The sequence below is a fragment of the Aplysia californica genome, unplaced genomic scaffold, assembly GCF_000002075.1.
Source record: "Aplysia californica isolate F4 #8 unplaced genomic scaffold, AplCal3.0 scaffold00211, whole genome shotgun sequence".
Classification (NCBI taxonomy): Eukaryota; Metazoa; Mollusca; class Gastropoda; order Aplysiida; family Aplysiidae; genus Aplysia; species Aplysia californica.
Genome location: NW_004797481.1, coordinates 970,653 through 980,920, shown reverse-complemented (window position 1 = coordinate 980,920; position 10,268 = coordinate 970,653).

Genomic DNA, 10,268 nt, shown 5'->3' with positions numbered 1-10,268 from the left:
GGGGTTGTAACTTTTGGATAACTTAACAAGGATCTGAATCTTGAGCTAAGTTGCGAGAAATCTTTTTTAAAAGACTTTATAGGTGAATTTTTGTGTCATTAATGCCATTAGGCTTAAATAAATTATTTGTCAGGTTTATGGTTGTTTCACCTTGTTTATCGTGTCTGGTTTGTGTGTATACTTGTGCTGCCGTTTGGTGATGATCCCTGCAATCCCAGATATGGGTGAACATGTATTTTTGTACAATACTTTCAGTGAGTGATTCTGGGGTCAAACAAACGACACAATTATAGTTTCCTCTCTAGTAAAGTTATGTGGTACGTGCGCCCTCACGTATTAAAAGTAAACTGACAGTTAACATTATACACCGTGAACAGCTTTACGATCCTGGGCTCTGAATCTCCACAGAATACTCAAAGGTAGATATCTACACGTAAGCCAGAATTATACAGTATGATTACCCGTAAAAGACAGTTTTAAGGATGACGTCTTCCAGTTATTAGAAAAGTGTAAATTCAACTTTTAACTTTCTTCTACGGGCAGCAGTGTCCAATACATTCCCACCTAGACTTGCCTATCTTTTTACTTTTTCCACCTAAGATAGGTTTATTTTTGTACCCAGTGGGTTTCATGGCTTTTCTGTATTTGGGGGTTTTGTTTGTTTGTTTGTTTGTTTTGTTTGTTTGTTTGTCTGTTTGTTCATTTTTATTGTTCTTTTTGTGAGGGTAATTTGTGTGTTTATTTGTTTGTTAGCTTGTTTTGGAGGGGACATTAGATGCCATTTTATACACGTAGATCATTGTCTGTTGAAGAAAGAAGGTCCTAATTAGATGTAACGCGAATGTTGTGAGACTGATTAATTAAAACATATTTACCATATTATGAGAAAACAAGGTGTGTGGATGGGTTGATTTTCTTGTCTCGGCCTAGACGAAACAGGCCATTCTCAGCATTTAAAAGAGAGGTACCTGTGTTATTTATGACGCTGGTATGTAACCGAAGGCGAAGCTGACCAAATAGATTTAAGTAGAAATATTTATTGTCACAAAATAATGTACATGCACTAGTTATCTGTTATCATGTTTTGAGAAAGGGTAATAAGTGGCGCGTTCCCTGTCTGTTCCTGTGCCAAATGGGACACGCCATTCAAGATGAAGTCATTTATTCATTGTTGTATACAAATACCTACACATTTCCGCGGCGCAATTGGTGGTAATTTTTGGTTAGTCCATCGAGGCTCGCAGTTCGAATCCGAGTGAGGTAAAGTTTCTCTGCCTAGCTGAGAAGTTTTTCCTCCTCACTCTGAGCCCAACGGGAGTGCCAAATGTTCTGTTTATGAAGTTTTATAAATCCTGATTTAAAGAGTGCTAAAGTCGACCGTTTGAATTCAGATTTATGAATTTTAAATCAATGTTTCTGTACACATGTATGTTGGTTGTCACAGTTACGAGTCCAACTGACAATGACCATGACCTAAGGCAAGAGACAAAAGAAAAATATTCAATATTAGTTTATGTTCCATCACATCATTTATATTACTGATTCATATTAGAGAGTTTGTATTTGTCTGTGATGAAAACGCAAAATGGAATACATGTAGTGTTTCTGTCAGAACTGACCTTTGTCTTAGCAATCTGGTGTAAATTGTTGAACTTTGTGTCTCGTTTCTTTTCCAGAAATACTCCGACTACTGCTAGGTAGACTTGCCTTTTTCTAAAAGGCCATGACTTATTTTCATCGTATGAAATTTTCAGAAGAAATTTGTGGAACATGTTATTATGGCTCTGTTATTCTTCTTTTTGGCCTTTGTTCGATTTACTTGTATTTACCTCCGTTGTTTTTTTAAAAAGAGATTTGTTTACTTTATTTTTGTTTTGGTGAAAGAGAGCATTGTGTTGACAGTTCAGCGTCATTTTTTTCTAGTATATAAGCTGCTTTTTCAAGAAATTTCGAAAACATGTGATGTAGGTGAAAATCGCTTTTTTAAAACCTGTCCGATTCACAGCCTAAGATATTTGCTCGGTGGCATACTTTTTGCCCTACGTTAAGATATTTGAAAGTTGTAGAGTTGCTCTAGCTTCCTCAGAATGATAATTAATTTTGTCCCCCCCCCCCCCTTTGTTTTGTTTCTTGCTCTACAAATTCAAATTTTCTTGGATTTCTGCTCTGTTTTCGCTTATTGCTCAATAGAGTAAATCGCTGAGTGGTGTAGGTGTATCAGGATTTATAGAAACTTCCATATGCAAAGTCAGTACTTTCTTCTCTTTTGTGGCTTTACTTTAAATACTTAATTCCCGGGGGTACTGTATGTAATCCAAAACAGTGAATAGAGAAAAGTCATTATGTCTTTTCTTGAAAATCAAAACTCAGAATAGGGAATTGTTTCCCTTTCAACCAAAAAACCCCCCAACTTATTCGTTAGAAGTAATTGATGTTCCAAAGCGCAATGCCCTTGCTTCACTAATTCGACAAAAAAAAAACACCCAACTAGATTGTTGGCCTGAAGAGGATGATGCTAGTTTCTGCACATTCTAACGGAAACAATTAGGGAGATATCAGCATGAAGTGCATCAAGGTTATATCATAGTTGAAGAAGTTGTAAAGTATGACAAGAATGATCTCCGTAAGTGTAACTCTTGACCGATCAGTTTCTACCTGGTATTAGGTAAAAAGATTGAGGTTTTCTATTAAAAGATATATCTTTTTAAAAAAAGAAACGGCTGCATTATTCATTGCCACAAACAATTATCCGTCTCCTATAAGGAAGGAAATCCATTCTCTTCTTAACAATCTTGAAGCTACTTTAAAATGTTTACGGAATGCGCACATGTTCCCCTTTTCTTAGTCGGGGATCACTTTTGGTACAAGATTCAGCCGTGTGATACTTGCCAAACTTGATACTATGAAAGAGAAATAAATTAAGTCCTTCACTGTAAGATTCCTACTATTGGCCTTTTTGTTTTTCTTATATGTGAACACAAAGAAAATCGTCATTAGTGTGTCTGATTTATTACAGTAATGCATGTGTTTTACTCTAGTTAAAATTGTTCAAGACGATTTCCGTTAGTCCCAAGATGACTTGCACTTAAAAAATGGTATTCTTAGCCAGCGACAGTCTTACAACTGGCACCTCTTCGCTTCACACAAGGTTCTCTGTGGATTTTCTTTATCGGAGAGTTAATTTAATTACTCCATAGAGTGGCGTAAATCCTGCCTGGCCCATTTAGCTTGTCAAATCCGTCATCTTGTCCTCAGAAGTCGGCAGCTTTGGTGCAGTTGGTTACGAACTTGGTCTGCTTCACTGAAACTCGATTTTCAAATCTGATTGTGTCCGATCAGAATCAGGATAGCTTTATGGCATGCCAGTAAAATCATGTTTCAGTATCTAGATTTCTTTGCTGTATTCTCATCTAATTTAATATAATGTGGCACGAACGAGAGTTTTCTGTTCCGATTTTAAATATATGATGATCACAAAGTCTCTGGCAGATTCTGAAAATCTTCTTGGTTGACAGAGTATGATTCTTGCTGTGGCATTAGCAGTTTTAGAGGTGGACAGCCAGGTAGCAAACAGCGCTTAACGTTCTTTTGGAATAGTTTTCATTGTCCAGTTACACTCTGATTTAAGACGACCATAGCTGTTCAATAATTTTAGGGGGGGGGGGGTAATTCATGTAAATTCTGGGAGATGAAGTGACTATAATATCTATTTAAATTAAGATTTTAATGAAACCAATCACGGAACAATATACCTTCCAAAATGCCGTAAACGATAAACTTTTAATGTCCAACTCCTGCCCCAGCTAGCTTGTACCAGCCTAGTGTTTGCTTTGTGTTGACTGATAAGAAGATTGAAGCAAACTGTGAGCTTTGGCGTTTGATTTTTAACTCACTGACATATTTTCTCTGGAAAGAAAGATGTTGCAAGAGAACAGTTCGTGGTGAAAATATTTTTGCCTCCAAATTAGAATGGTCTTTTTTCTGGCAATGAAGCCTGTGAACTGGTCTGAAAGAGGTTCAAATTAATATTGCCTCTCTAATAGCAAAGCTGGATTTTACAAGTTTCCTTTTGAGACGCCACAATGTTTTCTTTTTCTTTTTTTAAAATTCTTTTTTAAGATGCCTTGCATTAGAAGTTTGCTCTCCTCTAAATATCGATGCAAGCATAGACAGCTACACTTGTTGAAACTTGTCTCGAATTGTACCCTCACCTATAGATTACTCAATTCCCCAACTGGAATAGATGCTTTGCTCTTATTAGTCTAGGGATTTGCTGGTAAAACATACATGAGTGAAGACTTTTCATTATTTGTTTGAGTGGCAAAACTTTGAAGAAAGGGGTCTAGGCCATTCTTGGGGAGTGCGGAAGCTATAAGTGTTCGCTGCTAATCCTTGACTATGTGACAGAATCCTGTTTTAAAATCTTGAGGATCAAAATTATTACTGAGACCGACTTTTTTTTCTTGGACACTTCAAACAAAATTTTCCTCCCAATCATGTTTTGGTATCTAGGTTTCTCGGCTTGTGGGTTAGAAGAAATTGTGTTTTACCGGGAAAATATGTCATCTTCCTATGTGCAAACAGTGCTCGAATGTTTTGAAAGAAGATTTTAAGGCAAAGCACGGCTCCCGTGTAATCTTTTGGGTTTGTATTTTGTTTTGTTTTGTTTTGTCTTTTTATGTTCGTTGTTTTTTCATACCTTACCGATTGTAGCTGACCACTTGCTCGAGAGCATCAGATGTGCTAAGGAAAATTTCAATGCTGTCTCTAATGGTGAGGATAAACGATTTAAAAAGTAAGCAAAAGTGGTCAGGCGATACGTCTCATACAACTGGTGGCCTTCGATCTGCATTTGATCCACATTATTTCCGTGCCCATTCAAACCTCGTCTACTGATTAATTTAGATCAAAGGGCACTCTCTAGATAGCAATGTTTCACCATCAATTCCTTGTTTAAAAATCATAACCAAATAAAAACGTTTCTAAAGCTTTAGAAATAACGCATGAAATTGTTTTTCACAGGCTGTAAAAAGTATCCGACTCTAATCTTACATTTACGCACGTTGGGCTGTAAACTGACTGAGCACGTAGAAAAATAGGAAGAATTGCCCATTGTTACGCCTTGCCATTGATGTGTCTTGGGCAACAGCTGATGAACTTTACATTGTAGACTTCTGGAAAGGAACATCACAGGTTGCATGTCCATGAAGCCGGACAGTAATATGCAGAATGGCCTGAACCGTGAAAAATAAACAGTGCGGAGCGTGCGGCTTTCACGCTCATTGAATTTTGTGAAAGTGTAAGCAGCAGTGGGCTAAGAGCTCCCAATGTGTCCGAACGAGCAATAATTCCTTTTGTATTTTACTGAGTCCTAAATTCTATTTGCTCTAATTTTTACGTCCAGAAAATCATTGTTGTTCGCCCACTATTGTTTCAGTATCGCCAGTGCAGCACCCTTTGCAGTATGCAGGTTTAGTCATGCTTACTGTATATGTTTTATGATGCGTCGAAAAGTTTGCACATGTTCCCCCTCCCATCCCTACCCCACCCCACCCTACCCTACCCCTTACCCTAATTTTTCTTTGCTTGTATATACTATTGTATTCCCCCAATGGCTTGCCACCTCCAATGTGTTGCTCTACTTTGTACATGTGACAATAATGTGATAGCTTAGAACGTTAGCAATAGATTCCTCGGTGGAAATGATTGTCACTGATGACTGACCCAAGGATTATTCCGTTCCATTTGATGAATCTCATTCTCTTTTCTGAGATTTCTCTCGTTTCTTCCATCTCTCAAGGGGTTCCAGCGTCTCATGTCCACCAGCCTGTGTGGCATTTTGTTTCAACAAATAAGAATGAAAAAAAAATCTAAATAAACTATTTGTGTCCTGATCTGCCAAGTCTCCACGTCGTCTTTTTTGTCTTATGTAATTTTTGTTCTGTATTTTTCTATTCTATTAAACATGCCAATACTATCTAAAATGGCGTGTCGTGTGTGCGCCTAACGACACCGTCACCCAAACTTCGCGGGGATAAATTCACAGGGATTCGAAAAGAATGTTCTGAAAGTCTTTTTGAAATGTCGTTGTTGCTGTTGTCTTCATTGTAATAATGATCATTATTATTATTATTATTATTATTATTATTATTATTATTATTATTATTATTATTATTATTATTATTATTATTATTATTATTATTATAATAATAACAACAACGATAATGATGATAATGATAATGATAAAGATAAATGATAATAATAATAATAATCATAATAATAATAAATAATAATAATAACGATAATAATGATAATAATAATAATAGTAATGATGATGATAATAATAATAATAATAATAATAATAATAATAATAATAATAATAATAATATAGTAAAATGATAATAATGATAAGAATAATAATAATCATCATCATCATCATCATAACGATGATAATAATAATAATAATAATAAATTAATAATAATAACAACAACAACAACAACAATCATAATAATCTTATTATAATGGAGCTAAGCCACTTTGTGATGTTAGTATACATTTTTTTACAAAGGAGCCCATAAAATCTACTAAAATAAAGATTCAGTTAAGAATTGTCACAAAGGGTTACGTGGGCATATTTTCGAAGTTCGGAAAGTACCATTTGATTTTTCAGGTTTGGTGGGGGGTTGGGGGGGGGGGGGGTTCCTGTAAATCGAAGCTCTCATGTGTTTTCACTCTGCATTTGGAGCACAGAAGTCAAGACTGATTTTGGAGTAGTTAGCAAGAACAGAATTGATTTTTGTGCGTTGTCATATGTGTGCCACAGAGTTGTACTTTGTCTTTACAAAGCTGCTTCTACTGTCTCCAGATCTAGAATCTCGATACCTAACTCTGGTTGGACCTTGACAGTGTCGGTGGGTACTTCGGGTCAAACTTCATTGCATTGACTTTTTCTAGATATACTTGATGTAGTGATGTCCCCAAAACGTTGAGTTCGTTTAAATTCACTTCGTTGTATTGACGTTGTCAAATTTGGAGCGTATTTTCTGCGTAGATTGTTATAGAACAAGGCTGTTGATCTAGATCGCTATATCCTTGATGCATTTGGAGCACAGAATGCAAGACTGCTTTGGAGTGGTTAGAAAGAAGATGTCAATCTAGATCGAGATCTGTTTGGGGGTAAAGATGCCCATGTAATATTAGTTAATAATGTAGTAAGATGCCCCCTAAACGTAGAGTTTGTTTTAACCCCACGAAACAGAGGTGAAAGCGAAAGGAAACGGAGAAAGGCGACTATCAATAAAAATTTACGTTCTAATAATCAGAAACTGGTGGGAGACCTTGAGTGTGCTGGGCCAAGAAAGAACGGGCCAATTTTAGTAAAACAAGTTGATCGGAGATTACGGACACATGACTGTGGTGAATTCAGTGCCGTCTGTGAACATTGCAATGCCATGATATGGAGAGAAGAGAGAAACACATTCTGCTGTCAAAATGGCAAAGTTGGTATACCTGTACCTCCCACACCCCTTCAGGAACTAATAAAGTATTAATATGTAACACAGAGCGGCAGCTCTTTCTTACCTCACTCTAGGCCACACAATAATGCTCTCGCCCTTGCTTCAGTTGGGTGCAGTGAACAAGCTGACAGAGCTTCAATCCAACCTTTAAAATCCAGGGCAACCTATACCACCGATTAGGAAATCTTCCCACTGCTGTACAGTTAGATCTGCTTCTGCAATGACTGCCAACAAAGCAGAAAAGGATAGGGGTTTCTTTACGGGGCGATTTTTTTCTCATGGACAATTGTATGTCGCATTGAGTCATGTTGGGTCCAGGGACCCTATTAGAGTACATGCAAACATACATGCTTCCCAGGACGGAGTTCCAGATGGCGCATATGCCAGCAACGTTGTCTACACAGAGGTCCTACGGCAATGAATCCGGTACAAACATTTTATTTTTGGATTTCCTATCAGTATATCACCGCTCGTAGAAGGGGTCATTATCTTGTAATAATGATAACAAGAAGAATACAAATAATAATTTTAAAAAACATTTTTAAAAATTAAAAATTAAAAATAAATAAATAAATAATAATAATAATAATAATAATAATAATAATAATAATAATAATAATAATAATAATAATAATAATAATAATAATAATAATAATATCATTTGTGTGACGTGAATTCCCGCTGAGCAGCAAGCTATACGCGTTTGACAACCTACATTGTATAAACCCAACAGACCTGATAGTTGTATGACACATTGTCAGCTTCATGTGAAGCATGCAGTTCAACACAAGCAACTGTTTCACAGGCGCTAAAACACTAACATACTAACAAGATCTTTAGCTGTCCATGGCTGGATACCCATTAATGCCTATGGCGGGGATTGGGGGGAAGGGGGGGGGGATGATTCACGTGAAGTGTCTTTCCCAAGAACAAAACCCGTAACCTCACGATTATGAGTCCGGTAGCCTACTAGACTACAGACACAAATACAACAACAACAACAACAACAACAACAACAACAACAACAACAACAACAACAACTACTACTACTACTACTACTACTACTGCAGCAACAGCAACAACAATATCAAAGAAGGAGGAGGAAGAGGAGGAGGAGGAGGAGGAGGAGGAGGAGGAGGAGGGGGGGAGGAGGAGGAGGAGGACTGGGGATAACGAAAAAAATAAATAGATAATAATAACTACTACTACTACTACTACTACTACTACTACTACTACTACTACTACTACTACTACTACTACTACTACTACTACTACTACTACTACTACAAATAATAATAATAATAATAATAATAATAATAATAATAATAATAATAATAATAATAATAATAATAATAGGGGGACTCGGGGCCTAGAGATTAAAGTGTTCGCCTCTCGTTCAAAGGTGCCACGTTCGAATCCGGCTAACGACCGAAACAAATTTCTTCTCTAAAATTGTCTCGTTTAACCTCCTTTCCGGCTCTCTCGCAATGCTCTGTCGTCTGCTTTCGTCTCCATTTTCTGTCCCCGCCCCCAAACCTCATTTGCCCCATCTTCTGGGCTCCTGACTCTTTCTGCAGTCTTTCTACTGCTACTCCTTGGCTCCTTCTTACTTCTGTTTTTCAGCCACACCCCTGATCTTCTGGTAGGAAAGATGTACACCTAGCCTTCTCGGACAAGGACAAAAAATGTCGGAGGTCTGGTGTGCACGTTGCGCACGTTAAAAATCTATTGGTGGTCTAAAATCGATAAGAGTAGGCTTCGGCCGACACCCGGACAAAATTCAAAATTTACTACCAACTGAAAACTGTCCCGCGCGCTCATATTATGACCTTATGCAGCTGCCTGCGCCGTTAAAAATGAAAATAATGAAAAGGTAATAATAATACCTGACTATAGTGGGGAGGAGAGTGACGACAACGAGGACGAGGGCGAGGAAAATAAGAGTGTAAAATTAACAAATTACCCGCACTTTCATTGGTCACCTTGACGAAAAGCTGGTAATTGTGGCTAGTAAAATGTGTACTTAAAAAACAAATCATTGGTAACGTCAACAACTTATGATAGACAATATCACACCCCAATACAGACAACTGTGCAAGCAGGTCATAACTGGTCACTTCTGGACTGCGCTATATTTTTGGTTAGGTTTATGACGTCTTGCTTAAGGACACAATTCAGTAACCACCTGCATATGCGCCATGCCACTGATATAGTTTGACATAGTCTGTGAGCCTGAGCTCAGTAAAGTGTCGGTGCGGTTATGATGCTGACGATGATGATGATGATGATGATGATGATGATGACGATGATAATAATAATAATAATCATTATTATTATTATTATTATATAATACAATAATAATTATAATAAAATGATAATAAAAACAATAACAATTATTATTATTATTATTATTATTTTTATCATTATTATTATTATTATTATTATTATTATTATTATTATTATTATTATTATTATTATTATTATTATTATTATTATCATTATTATTAGAAATAATAATAATAAAATATGATTCATCTTTTCTATTATTGACCCTATAACATTCCAAAAGAGTCCCACTTCCCTGAAAGCTACCAACGAGCAACACGACCCTTCAACGTCTTTGTCTGGTACCTATACCCTCGGAGGGGGGGGGGGGTGAAGTCATGACAATTTGTGTCAACAGCCGTCCCTAAAGGCGCATCGTCTAAAGGCTGTATACAATTTATGTACCTATTATTTCTTTTCAGCCT